The following is a 22,095-nucleotide window of genomic DNA, read 5'->3' on the forward strand; positions in this document are numbered from 1 at the left end:
GAGAATGATGTTCCCGGCCAATTTGTGTTTAAGTACAAAGCTGACGCTTTCAAATATTGTGGGGGGTGGGTGTATAGCAGTGACATCCTGAACCTAAAAAGGATCCAAAACTTGGGTCACAAAGGCTGCAGCCCTAACTGCACTTACCTGAGAGTAAGCCCTGCTGAATCTAATAGTACCTTAAAACCCGCCCCCGTCTTTAAAGGACTTTTTGTTGGTGTTTGTTTGTTTTTAACCACTAACTGCATGGAGAGCACACTCTTGAGTCCATCCTTACCTCCGAACTGAGTCCTAATGGTAGTGCGCCCCCCCAGCTTTCCCCTTCCACCACCCCAAATCTGAATGAATCCCTCCTCCACCTTTTTCCTTGATGGAGGGGGTCGGGGCAACGTTCTTGGTGCCCCTCTCCCTCCCCGTCCTCCCCACCCCCTGCACTGAGCAGCTCGAGGCTCGCTTGCCATGCGGGCTTCCTCAGCAGTCCCGCTACTGCCACGGGGCCGACAAGAGGGAGAAGGGTGCCACATAGCTTTGTGTGCCGCCGCCACTGCCTCCTCTCCCATGCAGGAAGCGAGAGGAAGTCTGGCTGTAGGAAGATCCGCCACCACCGCCGCCACCCAGCATGCCATGGCAGCTGTTCCTGGTTGGTCCCGGACTCCCGCTGCTGGGTGCCCTGATGGGTGGGCACCGTGGCACAGGGCGCCACTAACCCTAATGGGTAAGATGGCCCTGATAAGTACACAGCACAATTCTTGCAACAGAAGGAGGATAAAATGTAGCTTAATTAGGCAAAGTGAGGTGTTCCTTGTGTGAATATCCCTTCAATTCAGCATCCTTGCTGCCTCTGGCAGAAAGTCTTTATCTTTGAAACTCTTTTATCATGATGATCCTAAAATCAGACAAATTATATCAATGTAATTAGACTGTTTATTTGAAATTTACACACTTGTTAATTGGTCTAAAAAGAGAAATGGGGATGAAAATTATACACATCATTAGCATATTAGGATAGGTAATCACTTCAGGAAAACAATGGAACAATCATATTTATGGCAGTCGTAATACAATTGAAGCAGATAGTTGAAGGAATACAGATTGGGGCATGATTAATCCCCTTGTACAATGAACATTAAAGAAGATAGGAGTCATGGAATTGTAAAATAAGAACCTGATTGGGCCAAAACAGTAAGAAAAAAGTGTTTAAAATATAATATCTTGCTTGCATGCAATTATTATCCTTAGTTCCATTGAGCTCCTCCCCAACTCATGGCTTCTGCTGCTTGATGTAGCAAGCAAAGATGCCTATGGATAGATTTGAAAACCAGCTTGAAACAAATGTCCATTTCTAAATAAAATAAAATGAGGGGGAATTTTTTTAATGGGCTGTGGGAGTTCAGTAGCCACGTCTCACATTTGTATTATGTATGGTTTTGGAGGAGAGAGGCAACTGACATTAAATAGATGAATAAATAAATAATAAATACCACAACTGTGTTCAAAAGAACTCAGCTAAAATAGGTGTGTGCATGAAAAACAACAACAACCACCGGTGTAGTTTATCAGCCATGAGGAAACATCAGCTTCTGCTCCTTACAAGTGGCTTCATTGCTATGTGGCTTTGCCCCACCCTGCCTCAGAAGAGCACTTGGTCACTTCACTTCTGGTTCTTTATAGAAACTTCCCCTGGTAGAAAACTTCGTGTGACAAAACATTTGCCGCTCCTAGTCCCTGCCCTACTTCCTTACTCTTCAGGCTTTCCCTTGTTGCTTCAGCTGCACACCAAAAGGTTGTTTCCATTACATTATGAAAATAGCCTGCCATCCTCCAGCATCAGGGTCAAGAGTCTTCAGCCTCCCAAGTCTGCAATTTTATCTTTTTCCAGGATTTCTGCCCCCTTGCTTCAAATCTGTAACAGGCAAAATCCAATATAAGCTTCTGAAAGGACCCCTGAGCATGGTTGTTAGACTAGTATTGTGTTCTGTGATTGCTTTGGAGATGTCATAAAAGACGGAGCAGAAGTAATATCTGAAGAACTGCTAGGAGAAGTCAAAGGTGGAGATTTAAGAGACGTGAGGCCTTGCATCTTTTCTGTGGTGATCTTGGTGCTCCTACCTTCTTGGTATGGTTGCAATAGTTTGCAGTAAGGGGGGGAACACACCCCACACAACCCCCCTTTTAGTTAAAGAGAATAGTCGCCATTCACTTTTATTCTTTCCTCTGCCTTGGAGAAAGCAGTGAGAATGGTCTCCATTTGATTTTGGTTAGAAATATTTTATTGCTGTGGAATCATATTATCACTCAGGACCTCTTTTTGTCAATATGAAATGATCTGTTGGATACACTACTGCAGAATTACAGAATATCATTTTTGAAGGCGCAGATAATGTTAGAAAGATTATGCTGAATAAACAAAAGTGTTAATATCGAGAAGAGTTTGCCAGAAAATCTAGATCGAAATACTTTTGGTTCTTTCTCCCCCTCAGTGGAACCCACAAGTTAAGAGAGATAAAGCTTAATCTTTTATTTGCATAAGAAAGACACAGTTGCTTATGGGACGTCTCTTTTCTCTGGTGAGTACTTCTAAGCCTGAGAAACTATTTTTATTAGAGCTCTTCTTTAGAAAAATGCATTTGCGAGCCATACAGTTGGTCTTGGATGGAAGGGAGGTTGTGGTCTCTGCCTGCCCCTCCAGATATAGGGCTTCCTGTTAAAGGGATGGGGGGGTTGCTTCTGTCCATATGGGGCCTCAGCATTCATCAATGCTGCAATCCTCATGGGGGTCCCCCTATTTGATATAAGTCATAGGAATCCCCTGCTGCTGGATTGACCCTTGGCATCACTTCCAGCAGGTGACCCGGAAGTAAATGGTTGCCCAATGCTAATGCCAAACCACTTACATCTGTAGTCAATAAAGTTGTTGTCTGATTTGATCCCATTTAAGCTGTGTTGTGTCCTTTTATTACTATCCATTCGGGCCTGGGCATGCAACAAAATGCATTTGTAAGCCATACAGTTAATCAACAGCAAAGTCTACTTAACCGGTTAATCAATTACAGTGCATGCCTAACTATGAAAGAAAGTCCTCAGAAGAAAACCCTCTTGAATTCAGTGGGCTTGTTCCCAGGTAACTAAGGTTAGCATTGCTGCCTTACACATTTAGGTTATTTTATCCATACCAATGATTAGTCTGTTTCACATTTACTCCAGGACGGTTTGTAGTTAGCCTATTATGTTCTTGTAGGTAGTTAGAGGTCTTTGTGAATAGCTCAGTTGAGAGCATGGTGCTGATAATGCCAAGGTTGCACGTTTGATCCCTGTATGGGGCAGCTGCATATTCCTGCATTGCAGGAGGTTGGATTAGACGATCCTCAGGTTCCCTTCCAAAAAAATCTCTGGGGATTAAAAACAACAACAACATGGGGTCCACAAAGTATATTCATTTGGTTTACCAGAGAATTCATTTTCAATTATTTATCCTGCCCATACACCAAGATTCAGATTTCCCCACTTCTTCCCATCAATTCTCATTTTCACTAACATGGTATTAAGATACATTTTCAGTCATCTGAATCTCTAAGTATTTAAGCTGCTTAGTCTGCCATTTAAAAGGGCCAATTTCCCCTGATACTCAAACATGCTTTGCTATCCATTGGTATCCAAATGCTTCAGATTTGTCCCACTTTATTCTGTAGCCTCAAAAGAGGGGAAAATCACCAATACTTTCAAAAACTTTTGGCAAACATTATGGGTTTGGTAAATATTCAATAGGCAGACTGAAGCAGATGACTTAGGTGGTGGGCATGGAAGCTGGCAAATTAGCATCCCTCCCCCAGTCTTGCTGCTTGCTTGTTAAGTGTAATTGTTTCATTGTACATTGAAATGGTGTGTATTGCTAAAGGGAACATTGGGGAATTTCCATTGAAGCTAAAAGAACTCTCTGAGTACATGATGGGTTGATGATTAACTGTTAATGTATCTCTGCTCTGCTCTGTCTTGACTGGTATTTAACCTTAGATCACATGAGTAGGGTATTCAGTTGCAAATTGCCATTTTGATGTAGTCTTTTGTTCTCAAGTCACTAAAGAAAGTGTGCTAATGCCTCTCCTGGAGAGAAAACAGCACTCCATTTGGTTCTTCATTCCTGCCTTCAGCCTAGGTGTTCTCCCTCAAGATGTGTTTATTGGTTAATCTTAACAAAACTGGCCCTAGTCCGACCCAGTCTGTGTACCTGACCCTTTATTCAGCCATCAGGATGCAACAGAGCACCCAGCTCTTGTATTTTTCCTTCAAGTTTATCCAACAGTGTTAAAGAAGAACTTCTATATTATTCACTTTCACCATATGTCTTGCTGTTTGGCTTGCAGAGCAGAGTCCAGGATGGTTGCTTGGGTGTTAATTTGCAACAGATGGTGACCAGTGACTCTGGGTGAAGTAGCAGCAGAAATGGAAAGGGGGAAAACTGATAGCTTACCCTCCTCTCTCAGGTTTGATTAATGAACCAGAAGAATTTGCAGAGCTTCTAGAAAGGAGACCCCAAGGAGTTATGGTGCATAACTTTTTCTTTTGTGATTTCCCTTTTTCAATTAAGTTTGACATTTTTGAGAGTGTGCTTGGTTACAGGCCATTAATCTGTGCTTCGAAGCCAAAAAGGGAGAAATGCTTCCATGGAATAAAAAGAACAAATGAACATTGAAATGCCATGTTGAATATTATACTGTATTGTTTAGGTCACTACATCATGGGTTCATGAACAAGTCAAGTTTAAGCAATTAAAAAGGATTGACACCTCGTACCATGAGGGAGAGATATCACCAAACTCTCCAAGCTCATTCCCGCAGCATGCTGCATATTTTCAGGAGCTGATAAAATTATGGAAGAGCTAAATCATTAGATCAAAGTGAAATCTTACAAGTAAGAAGACACTCAACACATTTCTTAGAGTGTGGGCAAGTAATCATTAATGAGGGGCAACAAAAGGCCCCAAGTTCACCCCCCCCAGCATCTACAGCAGGCATAGGCAGACTCGGCCCTCCAGATGTTTTGGAACTACAGTACAACTCCCATCATCCCTGTCCACTGGTCCTGTTAACTAGGGATGATGGGAGTTGTAGTCCCAAAACATCTGGAGGGCTGAGTTTTCCTATGCCTGACCTACAGTAAAAAGGATTTCAGGGACCAGGGCTTGAACGGTCCCCTGTCTTAGAGAGCTGATGTCTGTCAGAGAAGCCAAGACAGGACTAAATGGGCCAGTGGTCTGACTCATTGCATGGTAGTTATGGATGAATATGCTCCCATGTTATGTAAACCTCTCAAATGAACAAATCTGAAATGTCTTTTGGAAACTTTACAGACACGTTTTTTGGGCAACATTTCTAACAAAAGGAAAATCACCTGAATTTTGTATCTGCTCTTGTGCTTTTACTTTTTTAATAAAATGTGTATTGTATTTCTCATTCAAATTGGATGTCACCCACAGAGTCTTAAACTGAAGCGTATGCTGTAAACAAACAAAGAAACAGTTGAAAGTGTAATGGTAGCTGACCCACCCGGAAGAGATAGCTGCCAAGAATCACTGTAAGTATACTCTGCAGGGTTATGAAATAATGCCGTTTCCTCTGCAAATCCCCAAAGGAGATATACAACCTGTCTCTACCAACACAGCCAAAATGATGTTACATTCATGATGGCAACGGTGGTGACTTCATCGTAGGTGTCTGGTGGCATTCAGTGCTGGGGTACTGAACCTTTGATTTCGCTAATAATGGGAAGCTGCAGCAGCTAAGAGTCCAATGAGAAGCAGAGTTAGAAGAAGAGATGGCAGTGCCTAAGTCAGAGCCAGTGGTGGGAATGTAGGGGCAAGTACAACCCATTTGCAAGAAGAATTTTTTTGGGGGGGAGATCGCCTTTCCCTATCCCAGTTTCAGTAGATGAAAATCAGAAAAATGTATGTGACTAAATCACTCTGACATGTCACTAGGAAATGTGATAATCATGTTGATTATTATAAGGAAGTATTTCAAAGTCATAATTATATGTGCCAAAGGCTGCTATATCAGCCATTCCTCAAAATGAGCATTATTATAAAACTAAGACTTGAGTCATCTCTAACATAAACCTCCCGTGACTGTTTTCTCCCAAAGATACTACTGAGGAAGAAATACTTGTAGTTCTGAAATAAATGCTGAATTCCTTATACCTCTCCCTTCTTTGGCTTGGTTCTATTTCCATTTTTTAGAAAAAGGTTTCTTACTAATGGCAAGAGGTCTCCGGCAATCTATATCATAAAAGCAATTGTACCTATGAGACATTCCTGCACAAGGTACAATTGCTATGAATCAAGACAACAGTTTGTAGAATTCATGCGAATTAAAAGTGTTAGAAAGGATGGTGAATGGTATACAAATCCATCTTCAGTAAAGTAGGTCAGAATCAACAGACACTGTTTAGAGAAGGACAGGGGAATTATAGGGAGCATCTCTCAGGCATTATCAAATAGATAAATCAATCTCTCAAATTTACACACCTTTTCTCCCCCTCCTTGCCTTCCACCAATAACCATGAAAGTTATCATTATTGGTATTTGGGGAGATATGTGTTAAGTCCCAAAATATCATCAATATCATATACAGCAGTAGTAGTTTTCTTCCCACCTCCCCTTATTCTTAACAATAATTTGGAGGGGGAAATAAGTCCACATATATCAAAGTTTTCAAATCATATGACAGTGTATGTAGTTTTCAGAGAAATTCCCTGTACTTAATGCCCAAATATTCTTCATTGTTATTCTAGCTCTGCGTACATCCATCTTCCTTCAGGGCCTTAAGCTTTGCTGTTTATCAAGCAAATCAGCAAATAAGTCAAAGCACAAGTCTGAGCTGATTCGGCCTTATCAGCAATAGTGGGAAATAGAATTCTGCTATTTTATGGCATACTGTACCATCCAAGCAAAGTCTTTATCCAAATCAGATTAAGCATTACGAATGGGTCACATGGATGTAAATGATGAGGGAAGCTAAAAACTAGATGCGGGTGAAGGTTGAGGGAAGAAGCCGAATCTCCAATCGACCATGCTTCACACACTGCCGGTGGAATTTCGCAGTATCTGGGAAGGATCATGTTGCCGGAAATTTACTAACGGTAATCTACAACCTTTCTAAGCTCCCTGTGTAATGAAAAGAAACAATGTTTATAAATGTTCGTGCATTCACATGAGGACAAAGATGTTTGTTGCCTGAGAAAAAATAATGAATAGAAGATAAGGAAACTCAGTCTAACGTTCCAACGTGTGATGAATGGGGCTGGGGAAAAGGGCAATACATATCTGGCAGAAGATGGCCAGACACAAAACTGGCAAATAGCACAATTCTAGCATGGAGTCACATTATTTGTTTATTTCACTTCCTTTCATTTATCAGTCGCTTTTTGCAGTAAAAAAGCCCCCTCAAAGCAACCTGACAGTAAAATACAGCATACAGCAATTTAAAACCATTTGTGATCGATATTTTTGATTCAGAGCTCAAACAGGATTATTCTTATTTGTGTTTCAAACAAATAATTTCAACGGCAATAAATTAATTGTCATTGCAGGGATATATATGAATACATATGCAGAGACAGAGAGGATGGGCATACCATCCCCCCAAGACTTAATCTAAATTTAAGTGCTCTATTTTGTCATTATAGAAAGACAATCAGCGTATCTAAGATTCTCAAGCCAACCAATGTCAGAATTTGATATGGTGTTAAAAACAGCCCTGAATACTACTAACACACAAGTCTTTATTTTTCACAGCAAAGCGCTCATGCTTATTATTGTATTAAAGGAATTCTACTGGTTAAATCAAGCAGTGAATATAAATAGCTGTATTACTGCCATTGGACATTAGTGTTTATTTAGTAGATGTGAATCATGCAAGCGCCTTTGATGTGGTTGTGAATAAGCTGTTGCCTTTTTCTGTATGAAGAGCTGATTTGCAAAGGATACAAGGCTATATGATACCTTTGACATGGAATTAATAAACTTTGGAATGTCACCAGCCATTTCTATCATTCAGAGCCCTGCTGACTCCTGGCGTTTCTGGAAAGGTCCACATGGGTCTGTGAATACCTGCTTTCAAAGGCAAGTGTGTTGCTACTTGGAAGAAGCTGAAGTTTGAAAATATATACGTAACTTCTTGAAAGGCATTGAATTTTGTTTCAAATAACGGGTGCGAGCCAATGTAGCATTATCATTACTTCTAGTCTCAGAGGGGACAAAGACAATCAAGGGCAATACTGATTTATTTGTGATTAATATTAATCTAGGGCATGAAATCGGAGAGTGAAATTTATTTGTGCATAATTGGATATGCAACTGAAAATAATGAGAAGCCACAAGCGAGCTTTGATTGACGACAATGGACACATACTATCAGTATAGTTGTAATGTAGTCTTTTTCCTTTGAAAAGGTAGCATGCTATATTTTAAAACAAATAGCACCCCTTTTTAAAATTGTATTTTGCTTTCGTTTTTTCGAGGTGATGAATTGAGGAAGCAGGGGTGAAGGGCTGGCTCATAAATGCATATATGTAGCTTTATTTCTCCTTAATATGGGAACCGATTTCTTTGAAAAGCTCTGGGTTTGAGGTGCGGTGATATGAAAGCCCTGCCTTCAATACCGGATCAGCAGCAATGGCTCATTCATATATACAAGCCACCACTAGATGCTAGTCAAGTGATGAAAATGCATGTGTGGACCATCTCTAGAACATGCCAACATGACCAGAACGTCATTTCAGCCATTAGCAATTTCATATGGTACTCACTGGGATTGAGAGAGAAGAAAAGAACACTCTCTAATTAGTGGTTTGGGCTGAAGAATATGTTCATTAATCCTGCGAAATTATGGTTCCTGGGAGAGCATCCCAAGCATCATAGGAAGCAGCAAGTTGCCTCCCCAAGTGGGAAGAGAGAGCCCCAACCTTCTGCTTCTGTAACCTACACCAGAGTTGCAATAGGAAAATGCTGGGGGTGGTTTGGGGCCATGGCAGGCATCTCATTGGTCACTGTGAGTACAGGATACTGACTGGTCCAGCAGGCTCTTCTTGTGTTCTTACGTTCTTATTTACTTCACAATGGAAGTAAAAATGAAAAATAAAAATAAGAAAACAAACACACCCTTCCTTACTACTGCTCCCTTAACAGGACATTGAATGAAGTGTTTCAATCCCACATTTAGGACTGAACCCTTGAACCTTCAATACTTTATGCCACATGTTGTTGTTGCTTTTGCAGCTCAACTCAATGGCACTATTTGTGCTCTGCATTCCCTCCAAATCTACTTAAAATGGTTTTCTGGCCTTACCATTGGCTGGATCATGGCCATTAACAAACAGCCCCAATTGAGGCTGTGATCTTTAACTCTAGCCCCTTCTGCTATAGAGACTGAATTCTGATTTCTCATCCTTAGAAGGTAATGTAACAAAAGGCATGTTGGAAAACGCCCTGGGGTGCCCCTGCAGCCCCCAAACTTCGAGTGTCCTCCGGTATGCACAGCTCTGGAAAAGGCATTTCCCTTCTCCAGTGCGCTTCAGCGACATATATCAAATGATATATGCACACTAATCTTCTAGCATAACACAGCAAGAAGTGTGAGACATCGTAGAGCTAATCTACGTATTTACACACTATGTACAGACAAAGGAATCATGGCATCTTCTCTCTCCAGCTCCGAGAGAAGAACAGGCAGAAGCAAAAGCAAAAGTACAGTACAATAAGTACATACAGCAGAAGAGATAAGACTGTCTTCCGTTCCCACACTCTTCCCAGACAGGCATGCGATTTACACCAATCTCATCTGCAGCATCGGAGGCGTAAAATACGAGCAAAATCAAATTCATTCATTTTTTCAGTGCTTCTTAAAGTGGTTCCCAACTATCAGTTCAGACTGATGAGAAGTTCATGTTGCTATCACAATGATCAATCATCATAATCAATCATGCATGCCAGGTGCTGTGGATGGTATTGAAGATAGGTATCACACTCTTCTCTAAAAGATGGTAACAGTAATTTAATGAATTAAAAAGGGTTGAAAAAGCATGATTGGAACCGAGTAAGCATTACTCCCTCTGGATCCTGCATTAACAGCAGTGACAAGGGCAGCAAAAGTAACTGCTTTGCCCCTAAGGAGCCATGTCAGAAGAACTCTATCCTTCAATAAGGGAAGGTCATCAATTTTCCCATCCTAAAACAGCGGAGCAGGGAGGTCCGAGAGTGCAGATATTTTTCCATCTGCTCTTCCCAGTCCAGCAGCTGTTCCTACCCCTGATGCCTTGAGCTCCTTGGAAGAAAGGTGAGATATAAATGTAACAAATAAATAAATGCTCTGAGCAGATGGTGTTGTCAACAGCTGCTCTACTGTACCTTTGGAGATTCCTGTCTGATTATTTTCTTTCCCATGTTCATCAGCCTATTTTTCAATCAAAAGCCCACATAATTCAGCTCTTATACCTTCATCTGCTGTCTAATCCTTTCCACTTTTTATCAACTCTAAGAGTTATTGGAGATTTTCTTTATTATTCTTTCTCTATTCCATTCCACCCCACTGCATATATACATTAATCAAGCATGCAGTATGTATGGGTGTAAATCTATATGTGCAATTCCTGAGTTTCTTCTATCTCCTTTTTTTCCTTTTTTTTTAAAGAATCAAGGGTTGCTAAAAACAGGTTCACATTCAGATGTACCACATAACTTAATGGTTTCTTCACCACACATTGTACATGGCTTGATTGTGTATAAACAAGGCCTATTGCCCAACTTCTGGAATTTTGCATTGGTGACCAGGTGTTACTTTTAGCCACCCCCTTCACTCATAGAAGTTGTGTACTCTGCATGAGCAGGGTTATATGCGAGTTAGGAATAGATGGAGTTTAGTGAGAGCAATTTCCGCAATTTGAAAGGTACATTCAGAGATTGCTGAATCTGCTGAAGTTGATATCCCTGTGAACTTTGAGCCACACAATTAGACAACTCCCAGGAATGAAGAAAGCATCTACAAATAACTTGTGAGGCAGGGGGTTCAAGTCGGCATATGAAGAATTTCCTTTCCCATGGAAGGAGATACCAGTGTTTCTCAAACTTGGGTCCCCAGCTGTTGTTGTCCCATCACCCCTAGCTAGCAGGATCAGTGGACAGGGATGATGAGAATTGTAGTCCAACAACAGCTGGGGACCCAGGTTTAAGAAACACTAGTCTAGACCAAGCCAAAACCCAAGGGTCTTGCTGATAACATTTTAAACATTTGACCTCCTTCACAGCAATGATAGAATGGTTTGAATCTCCAGAAAATGTGAACATCTGCTATGAAGTGGTCTAAGAAAGTAAGAGCCCTAAATTAAAACCATTTATGCTGTCTTTGAAACATAATGCTTTGGCTTGTCAAGAACTCAAGGCCACCCAATGAAGCTGAATATTGGATGGTTAAGGACCAAAAAAGGAAGCACTTCTTCACACAACAGATAGTGAAATCTACGGAATTTGCTCCTGCAAAATGTAGTCATGATAGCCACCATCTTGGATGGCTTTAAAAGAGGATTAAACACATTCATGGAGGAGGCAGCTGCCAATGGCTACTAACCAAGATGGCTATATTTTATCTCCACTGTCAGAATACCAGATGCTGGGAATTGGAAGTGCCTGCACTCAAGACTTGGACTTCTCCATGGCATCTGGTTGGCGACTGTGAGAACAGGATGCTGGACTAGATGGGCCATTGGTCTGATCCAGATGGGCTCTTCTTATGTTCCATCTGAGGGAAAGAAGTGGCTTGGTTTTTCAAATGCTGCATGCGACAAGAAGCAATCATTCCCTGATGTTTTGAAAGTGCTGATGTTTGGGGTGTTTGAAGCAGCAGCAACAACAACAGCAACAATTTATTATTTGTACCCCGCCCATCTGGTTGGGTTTTCCCAGCCACTCTGGGCAGCTTCCGTGAACAGGGCTGCCTTCAGATGTCTTCTAAATGTCAGGTAGTTGTTTATCTCTTTGACATCTGATGGGAGGGCGTTCCACATGGCGGGCGCCACTACCGAGAAGGCCCTCTGCCTGGTTCCCTGTAGCTTTGTTTCTCGCAATGAGGGAACCGCCAGAAGGCCCTCGGCACTGGACCTCAACGTCTGGGCAGAATGATGGGGGTGGAGACGCTCCTTCAGGTATGTGTGTTCCCCTGAAAATGCATAAATCCAAGAACTGAGCCCGTGTGCCTTTCCCCCACTCCTGATGTGGGGAAGGAAGGAAGTTTTTAAAAACTGCAGCCCCACCAACTCAAAAAGCCACCAGCTTCTGACGCCTTCGCCAAATGCGCACCTGAAAAGTGTTTTAATAACAGCCATGCAAAAAAAAACCTAGGAGATTTAGTTCTCTGTGAATAAACATGCCCCAGAGAGACACAGAGGAGATATTTACAGTCTCAATTCTCACAAAGGCACTGAAGGGAAGTTATTATCTCATGATAACCACACCCCTTGCTACCCTTCATTAGTCACATCATATGCTTCCTGAACACAACACTTCTTTATATTCCCCTGACATTTTGCACGTCTCATAAATGCACTGCTTACCATTTGCAGGGTGGAGACCAATCAAAATACTGTTCGAGCTTGTATGAACTGCCCAGAAAAAAAGTTTTAAATCTAGAATTGTCTGCATGTGGTGCAAGAAGAATAATAAAAAAACCCTTGGCAATTTTATTCACATAGTTGGGTTGGGAACGACTGTTGATACATATGGTCTTAATTACTTCATGTCCATGAAGAGGAATCTGAAATAGCATATTCTGACTTATGCACTGGGTATTTTTGGAGTGCCTTCGGTGCTGCATGAAAATGTGTGTATGTAACAATGCCCCAATTGCTTTTTTGAAAAATGGAAAGCAGCCTTGGGAGGGAGAGACTGGAGTTTTGAGCTGAGCAGGTGCTTCCTTCTCTTGTAAATACACATATGAGGCAAAGCTTTCTGGGTGGTTTTGAGTAGGCAGGGGAAAGATTAAGCACTCCTCCATTCTCTTGCTCATCTGCTAAAAATTGTAGCCTCACATAATAGTTTTTCTTCCTTTTCTTAAAAAATAAGAAGAAGTCTATGCAACGTCTCATTTACACTTAGAGTGATGTCTCTCTGTGCTCTGTATGTAAGCTACGGTTGGGATAAAATGGCTTCTTCTTTGTATCTGCTTATGGCCCACTATCTGAAGCAGACAGTTGAATCAGGAAGTTTGTGGAACAGTTGGACTCAGGAGTCAACCAGGCACTGTGGTAACATCCCACAGTCATTTCAGTAACAGAACCAGTTGCCATTGTGGGGCTCTAATCTTACACCCACTTAACTGGGAGTAAACCTCACTTAAATGCAATAGACATACTTCTGAGTAGACAAGTATAGGATTGTGCTGTAAGAGACATTTCACATTTTGCTTGGGTGTGTGTGAATGTGCCATTCTGACTCACTTTCCATCACCGGCTTTCCCATAAAATTTAGGACCTAAATTATACTTATATGGATGCATGCATCTAGACCTGGTCTGCTGTACTATTGTTTAGCACTAGATGATTACCAGAGTGTTCTCCATGGATATAGATTTGTGAAGACATTTTGTTCAGGTTGGTTGTCCATCCTTGCATACAGTTTGATAGCCACATCGAATCATCATTGCAACCTCAATTTCTTGGATTGTCTCCAAATAAGATGAATGGTTACCATATCTGAATGAGATTGCTATTATTAGGATTATGATTATTTTAATATATTATCCACCCTTCACTGTTAGGTCCTAGGAAAGGCTACAGCAATTTAAAATACAGTACAACACTAAAAACAGTTCAAAGCAACTTACAATCACAAAAATTGAGCGGGTCCTAAAAATGCACATCTTGGAGTAAAGAGGTGCGTCTTTAGCACACATACACACAAAAAACCTGTTTAGCCATATGCACCCTTGTGGGGAGGGAGTTCCACAATCTATGGCCTGCCACTGAGAATTCCCTCTCCCAGGCCACTCCTCCATCTTCTGAGGGCATCCAAACTACCAAGGAGGCCTGCTTCATCGTTCTTAACACCCAAGGGGGTCTGTAGGAAAGAAGGCAGTAAACCTTAGTGTGAGCACCTTGAATTTGGCCTAGAAACAAACTGGCAACTAATAGATTTTCACTTGTATATGCTCACAGGAACCACTCCAAAAGCTAAGTTTCTGAAATATGGACCTTAGAACTGGTCCTTAACTATTGATGCGTAAGCTAAGTAGGTGGGTAGCAAACACAAACAGTATTATTTCACTTGGATTTGGAAGCCTGTATTTTTAAACGACAGTATCCTTATCTAACAACAGGTTAAAGTATAAGAAGTAGTGGCATGAGGTCTGGTGATTTATCCTGTACCCCTAGTCCAGGGGTAGTCAATGTGGTGTCCTTCAGATATTGTTACATTCTAGCTCCCATCATCCCTCACCATTGGCCATGCTGGTTGAGGCTAATGAGAACTGAAATTCAAGAACATCCGAAGAATGTTGACTGTCCTTTTCCCTAGTCCTAACAACCTTTGGACATAACTAACAGATCGTGACTCCTTGAGATGGTGTATTTCTTGTTCAGAACAGCATTCGCTTATACATTCCCAGCTCTAACCATTTAGGCAGTTGTAGTGCTCTTTCCCACAAGACAGCTCTTTTCTGACCGTTCCAATATTTGTGTTCTAGCCTCTTCATATCTTCTGTATTTCCTCATTTTCAAGTACTTTTTCAACACTATCTTGCCCACTATATATCTTTGCACCTGCCTTGTCTCTCTGCACTCTGTTTCCTACCTGACAGTTCTTTTGATCTCTTCTCGCCTTGTGCTCTTGTTTACAGATAAAACCTGAAGTTAATTTGGAGTTCCGTGCTGAACAGGACAAAGGACTCAGCAAACATTCTGTTCTCTCCCTCTTGCTTCATTTTAGTGATTTTTAAGGTTGGCATTTAGCCCCTGGCACAGAAAGCATGATGAGGTTACTCACCAACTCCTGAACTATAGAAGGAAATCTGTAAAGAGAGGGCAGTGATGATCTCAGTGGGAAAGAAAATTTCTGAAGGCATGTGTGCAATTCCACAGTGGTGAAATGCTTCACTCAAAACATTTTTCAGAAGGACGTTTCAAAAAGTCTTTTTCACTTTCCAGAAAACAGTTCACTAAGATACCTAATTTTTATGTTTTAAACCAGGCCTGTACAACTTCAGATTCATCACATCAAATACATTGTGTGGCAGTCCCCTGTGGATTCCTGTTTCTACAGTCTCAGGAAGGTGGGGGAAGCAGGTGGTTTATTGAATCTCTGTTAGGCTCATACATGGTGTTTGGCTTGTAGTGGGTTTGGTGGGTCACAACACTGCATAGGAGGTTGAACTAGATGACCCTCAAGACCCTTCCAACTCTAAAATTCAATTCTTCTTAAGTTATGCACGCCTGCATGAGATAAGGTAAAGGTAAAGGGACCCCTGGCCATTAGGTCCAGTCGTGACCGACTCTGGGGTTGCGGCGCTCATCTCGCTTTATTGGCCGAGGATGCCGGCGTACAGCTTCCGGGTCATGTGGCCAGCATGACTAAGCCACTTCTGGCGAACCAGAGCAGCACATGGAAACGCTGTTTACCTTCCTGCCGGAGCGGTACCTATTTATCTACTTGCACTTTAACGTGCTTTCGAACTGCTAGGTTGGCAGGAGCAGGGACCGAGCAACAGGAGCTCACCCCGTCGCGGGGATTCGAACCGCCGACCTTCTGATTGGCAAGTCCTAGGCTCTGTGGTTTAACCCACAGTGCCACCCGCGTCCCATGCATGAGATAAATCTAGCTTTTATTTTGGATGTCTAGAAGATATCTCTTGCAGTGATGTTTAGAAGTCTTAATGTACCTTTTTAGAGTAAGGATTCCAAAATGGAACTACTTTTGCTTTCTAAGAGGAAGATAAAGCGTTCCTTGCAAAGCTAAAGAGCCCTTTGGCAGTAGCCAGCAAAACAAGATTTATTTTCTTCTCAGAGTGGCTCCCAGTGCACTTTAGAATAGTATTGGAAGTGTGATTGCGGCTGAATTTCAGTAGCTGCTTTTAAGAGGCTATCAGAGAACTTCTGCAATGTCATCCATAGAGTGGCATCTGTAACTATTTTCAGTTATTGAACAGTTACATAGATGGGAATCTGAATGAATTCACAAAACCAGGTTGTCCTCATCACCGTGTGGCAGGACTGACACCGAAGTGAGGTTGCCTGAACGTCCAACGTGCAATGGCATTCATACCACACTTTCAGAAAACCACCTTATTTTGGTCTTATTTTGCAGCGTCGTCTCCTTCAGACGACTTGATTCTATGTGGTCTTCCATCATGTGCTTATTGCAGATGTCTATCTCCACCTGATTATCAAGAAAGCTGCTGATACCACCCATTGATTGATTATAACTGGGATGAAGAAAAGACATGTTGGTGACTTTAATCCCTTTTCAAGGTCAGCGTGTACATAGCTGCTTATTTATGTATTTAGATGTATTGATTTAAAATATTTCTATACTGCTCTTCACCAAGCGTATCACCCATCTGCCTTATTAATTTTCCCTTTCCTCTGCTTCTGGGTAATTTAAACACATGCTCCCACAGACACTAGAGGAGTGATAAACTTTGAAATGCAGGAGCTCATCATGATAGTCCCCATAGCTCCAGCCCCAAAGAGAATCCAAAATGGCTGACAGCTGTGTTGATCCACCCGCAAGAACTGCCATACATTGTTAAATAATGACTGCAATCCTATGCATAGTTTCCTAGGCATATCTCAATTGAACTTAATGGTGCTTAGTTTTGACTGTGTAGGTTCAACACGTAAGGCACACTGAGCTTTACCAAAAGATCTTCAGCCAGCTGAAATGCAACCATTTGCTTTTAATGAGAAATGCAAGCAATCTAACAAATAAATATTATCATTTAAGCTGCTAGCGGGAAGTAGGCGCAGGAGCCCCATCAAAGGAAAGAAGTCCTGAGCCTCAGTTTGGTTCTTTTTCTCATTTTCTGACTTTGTCTATGTCACAAACCTGGAAGCCTCATTATCACTTCATTCACTGAAAGGTCAGTTTCTCTGGTGTTCAGGAGGACAACGACATCACTTGCACTCTGTAAAAGCCTAGAGCTATGCTCTCCTGGGTTCTTCCTCCACCACACCATTGCATAAAGAACTAAAAAAAGTAATATTGCAATAATGTAGATGAAGCAACATTCTACTTGGAGCCAAAGAGTTGGTGTCCCAATTTAATACTTGGTCATCAGTGGTTAGTTGGAAGGCATATCGTTTTGAAGACTGACAGTGTTTTGAGTATTATGCTGAGGTCCGTCTGTTTTTACTATTTATTTTGCATTTTTGTTTTTTGTGGCTCTTTTTTGTTTTGCTTTTGTGACTGTGTGGAACCCAGTTCAGCTACTGATTGATTGTGTGACTGCAGTACATTGTTTATTGCTTTCATTTTATGGATCAATGGTCTCGTTAGATAGTAAAATTCATGTTAAATTGCTGTTTTAGGGATTGTTTTTAAAAGTCTGGAAGGGATTAATCCATTTTGCATTTCTTTGTATGGGAAAGCATGCTTTGGTTTTGGAATGCTTTGGAACAGACTTCCAGAACGGATTAAGTTTGAGAACCAAGGTACCACTGTAATGTGTTTTTTTAAAAAATGTGTTGCAAGTGACTTGAAGACTTTCGGGTAATAAGCAGCTAACAAGTCTAATAAATAATTATTATAGGGTAGCCTTCAAAATCTGAAGTTTTACAGAGAAATGGCCATTAGAAACTTGATAGATATGCTGAATGTGTTTCAAAGGGAAAGCAGACGTGATCAGAGAGAGTCCCAGAGGGAGTTTCATTTGACTGATAAGCACCCTGAGTCAGAAGGTGAATACGTGCATAAGCAGATCAACAGATGGAGGAAATCCTACCCAGTTTACAGTTGTGGTGAGACGTGCTGAGTCATAACCCACTTGCTATGAGAGCGACTGGGAAGCAAACAAGAGGTGGCTGGGGATATCAGAAGGTCCTGTGTGGATGTTGGCTGACAAAAATGGTCTTCTGTACCTTACCTAAGTCGAAATTTATAGCAAGGGATGATAAAGTGTAGATTACTTTATCTCTAACCAGTTGTAGGAGGTTATTCAGAAAATAAGTTATGACTGTTTAAAAACCAAGTGTTTTGTAGATACTGTAACAGATAGATTTTTTTAAAGCATATAAATGACCAGGAAAGTCCTATTAAAATATATATGGAAAACTGAAATATAGGAAGGTGACCAGCACAGAAATCTGCTTTTATTAGGAATATGTGGTGAATTAAAGGCTGCTTTAAATATATATGTATGATTATGCAGCCATTTTATCTAAGGACTGAATAATGTCATTTATTTTAAGAACTACACCTCCCCCATATAGGATTTTAAAGTTCTCTGCCTAGTACTTTCTCATGTAGATAACACTGTAAAAACGCACCTTTATTTGCCTTTTAATTAAACCTGAGTTATCAGAGATCTCAATGCTGCTTTTTGTATTCTGGGAGTGAAAAGGGTTGGGACTACCTAACGCAGATATCATCAACTAATTACAGGACATCTTCTTCTTCTTTTTCTTTTTCCTTTACTTATTGAACTTCTGTTACCAAACATATTCTGGCCTGTGGGGAATTGTTTTCAATTTCTCTTACATGCTCCTAATCTTCTGTGAGGGGGAAGGGAGGAGAATTAATTAAAACAATTAAAGACACTTTTAATTAGATAGAGCACAGGAGACAAATAAGAGCCATTTACAGCATTTCCTTCCCACCTGTCAAGATGAAATGAACATGGAATCATGAGTTAAATAACATTCACAAAGAAATACGTTTTGCATGGTTTTACAGGCATGCCAAGGAAACAGTTGTGTGCAAACCAACCAAATGTTTGCTGTGGTTGCAGAAAGCCGCCAACCATAATTTACTACCAGGGGTTCTCTCCACACTGTCAAATTTTGAGGCAGGGAAGAATTTGAGCAAATATTGGAAATGCACAATTAAAGGGGACTAAAGAGCTTTGTTGCCCTAAAACAACAAATCCACATTATTACTGTATTATTTTTAAGGAATCTTTGTAGCTGAAAGGTGATGGGGAAATGAATGGAAAAGTATGAGATGAACAAGTGTGATCAACATGACGATGCATAACCACTGTGCAAGCCAATCAGAACAAATACCCAGTAAAGGACCAGACATGTCTAACCTCCAGGTTAGCTTTGTGCAAGCAAATCGGGATGAAGATTTAATAAACGGGTTGTCTGGTGGAGTCTGTGGATTCACAAATTCATCATATGCAACCCTCACCTGGAACTAAGAGGCGTATGTACATATGTGCCAGGTAATATTTATTTTATTTATTAAATTTATATACAGTGGTACCCCGGGTTACATACGCTTCAGGTTACATACACTTCAGGTTACATATGCTTCAGGTTACATACGCTTCAGGTTACAGACTCCACTAACCCAGAAATAGTACCTCGGGTTAAGAACTTTGCTTCAGGATGAGAACAGAAATTGCACGGCGGCAGTGGTGTCTTAGCTAAAGTGGTGTCTCAGGTTAAGAACAGTTTCAGGTTAAGAACGGACCTCCGGAACGAATTAAGTACTTAACCTGAGGTACCACTGTATCGCCCTTCATCCAAAGATCTCAGGGCAGTTCACAAGATAAGGGTGGTTCACAAGATAAAGGTAATATTCCACAGTGAAGTTTTCTGTAAAGTTCTGTGGAGCTGTAGCATTTTAGAATAATGGCTACAAGTTCCCATCCTAATCCTGCAAGCAGGACTTGAGTACAACAGCACTCTGCCCTCCTGTAGCTTCCACCAACTGGTATTCAGAACATACTCCTGCCGACAGTCGAGGTATAACATAGCCATTGCTAGCCTTATCCTCAATGAATTTGTCCAATTCTCTTTTAAAGGCATACAAGTTGGTGGTCATTACTGCCTCTTGTGAGAGTGAATGCTATAATTTAACTACACACCGTGTGAAAAAGCACTTTATCTGTCCTGAATTCAGGGGTTGTCAATGTGATGCCCTCCAAATATTGTTAGACTCTAGCTCCTTGACCATTGGCCATGCTAGCTAGGACTGATGGAAGTAGAATCCAACAACATCTGGAGGAAACCACATTGACTTTCCCTGCCCTACCTCTAAGTATCACAATATACTGTGTCTTGCTTGCTCTAAGTCTCTGGAGCATTCTCCTTGCATGAACGAATGAACTTAACAAGAGCCCTGCTGGATCAAACCAAAGGCCTATCCAGTGCAGCATCCTGTTCTCCATAGTGGCTAACCAGATGTCTCTGGGAAACCCAAAAGCAGGGCATATACTCAACAGCCCTCTCCTGCTCTTGCTTCCATTGTTCTTGCCCTGCCATGTTTTCTTAAAAAAATAACTGAACAAGTTACACAGCGTATCAGGAATTTCTGCTGAGATTCTAATTTTCATACACTTCAGATTAGTATCAAGGTGAAATCTTCTCTCCACACAGATTGTCAACTCAGTACTAATGTGCCTTTCAGAAATTGTCTGTTGCTCTGTGGGAATTGTCAGTAACCGTGTCATTATCCCTGTTTACATGACAGAACTATTTTTGCATGTCCCATTTAGCATTTGCTAAACTGCTACCTCTGCTCACTCCTCCCTGCTAACAATGGACTTTGGGACTCATTTTTCTTCTGTGTAATTACAACTTTGTTTTTAAACTCTTGCACAGTGGAAGGCTTTTGCTTCAGTAACATTCAATTTGGCATTTTCCACAGTTCTGTGAGGTCACCTCTGTGAGAATGCCCCAAGAATGTGTGGGGCAATTCTGACCTTGAGATTCAAGGTTTGAGGCTCACCACACTCTAATTTTACACTCACAGACAACTCATTACTGCTCCCCCAGATTCTGTAAGCAATCTATGCTTTCCCACCATATGCATGCCTTTAGTGTTGTCCCCAGAACTCTGCATAGAGATCCAACAAAAACAACACTCGTAACACATCATTTATTTTAGTATGAAAGGTTTACGTGTGTGCTGTTCTTGCTCTCTGAAATTCATGAAACTTAAACAACAAAACTTGGGCGGCTGTAAAGACTAACAATTTTGTTGTGGCATAAACTTCCATGGGGCAGAGTCCATTTTATTAGGCGCTCAAAAGCAACTGACCCATAGAAGCTTGTGTCAGTCTTCATGGCGCCACATGAGTCTTTGTTGGTTTTGCTCCAACAGATTATCACACCTACTCCTCTGGAGTGTGAAATTTAAAGTGCTTAACTTTGGGCAGACCTTGCCCATTGGACTTACGCACGAGCCACTTAGCACCAAGAATGCTGAATAAATAATCAATAATAACAAGTATTTGTACTAGTTACTTGTTAGTTCTTTCAACAGTTACCACCATTTATATTATTAGAAACTAGTATTGTTTTTCATTGCTTTTAAAATGTTTTAGTGCTACACTGCTTAAGTTAATGCCTGAAGAACAATTTTAAAATAATTAAACCAAACACTAAATAAAGCCAAAACATCTCTCTCTCTCTGCAGGTGCTTACATGTTTTTGCGAACTGAGATTATTATTTTTAATGCTGTATCTTTAATTGATAACTTGAAGGGAAAGAGAAAAGGAGAGGAAGTCAGAAGAAAGGAAAACCTCTCCCTGACTTCTGAGTCATAAATTTAACAGGTGTGACCTTTTGAAATAGTGGAAAATTCACCTTAACCTGCCTGACAAGTAAAAGGTGTTTTACCCTATGATTTTGTTTTTCTTCAGGAGGGCCTTGCTATTTTAATTTTTATGTGTCTCTGCTTTGATCAACATTGATTTGTGCAATTCTATCCTGGGCCCAATGTGGGCAGATCCCCCACTGCTGCAGTGGTATCAGTGGTCTCTGCTGCAATTTGAGGATGGGCCCTCAGAGCATGGCATTGTGGTTGAGGGGGGCAGGACAGAGATGGCTTTGGCATGGCAGCTAAAAATTATGTTTAAAAATAAACTTTAAGCCAGCTTTAAACAGATTTTTCA

The 22,095-nt window shown here is 41.1% G+C and overlaps 1 long non-coding RNA gene across 1 annotated transcript; it reads left to right on the forward strand.

Annotated features, from left to right (window-relative positions):
* Positions 1-7,052: 7,052 nt before the first annotated feature.
* Positions 7,053-21,824, forward strand: LOC128402458 (uncharacterized). Its single transcript, XR_008327700.1, has 3 exons — positions 7,053-7,134; positions 16,398-16,503; positions 21,617-21,824. It is a non-coding gene; the product is annotated as an uncharacterized LOC128402458 (long non-coding RNA).
* The last annotated feature ends 271 nt before the right edge of the window (positions 21,825-22,095 follow it).

Source organism: Podarcis raffonei, chromosome 1 (assembly GCF_027172205.1).
Source record: "Podarcis raffonei isolate rPodRaf1 chromosome 1, rPodRaf1.pri, whole genome shotgun sequence".
NCBI lineage: Eukaryota > Metazoa > Chordata > Lepidosauria > Squamata > Lacertidae > Podarcis > Podarcis raffonei.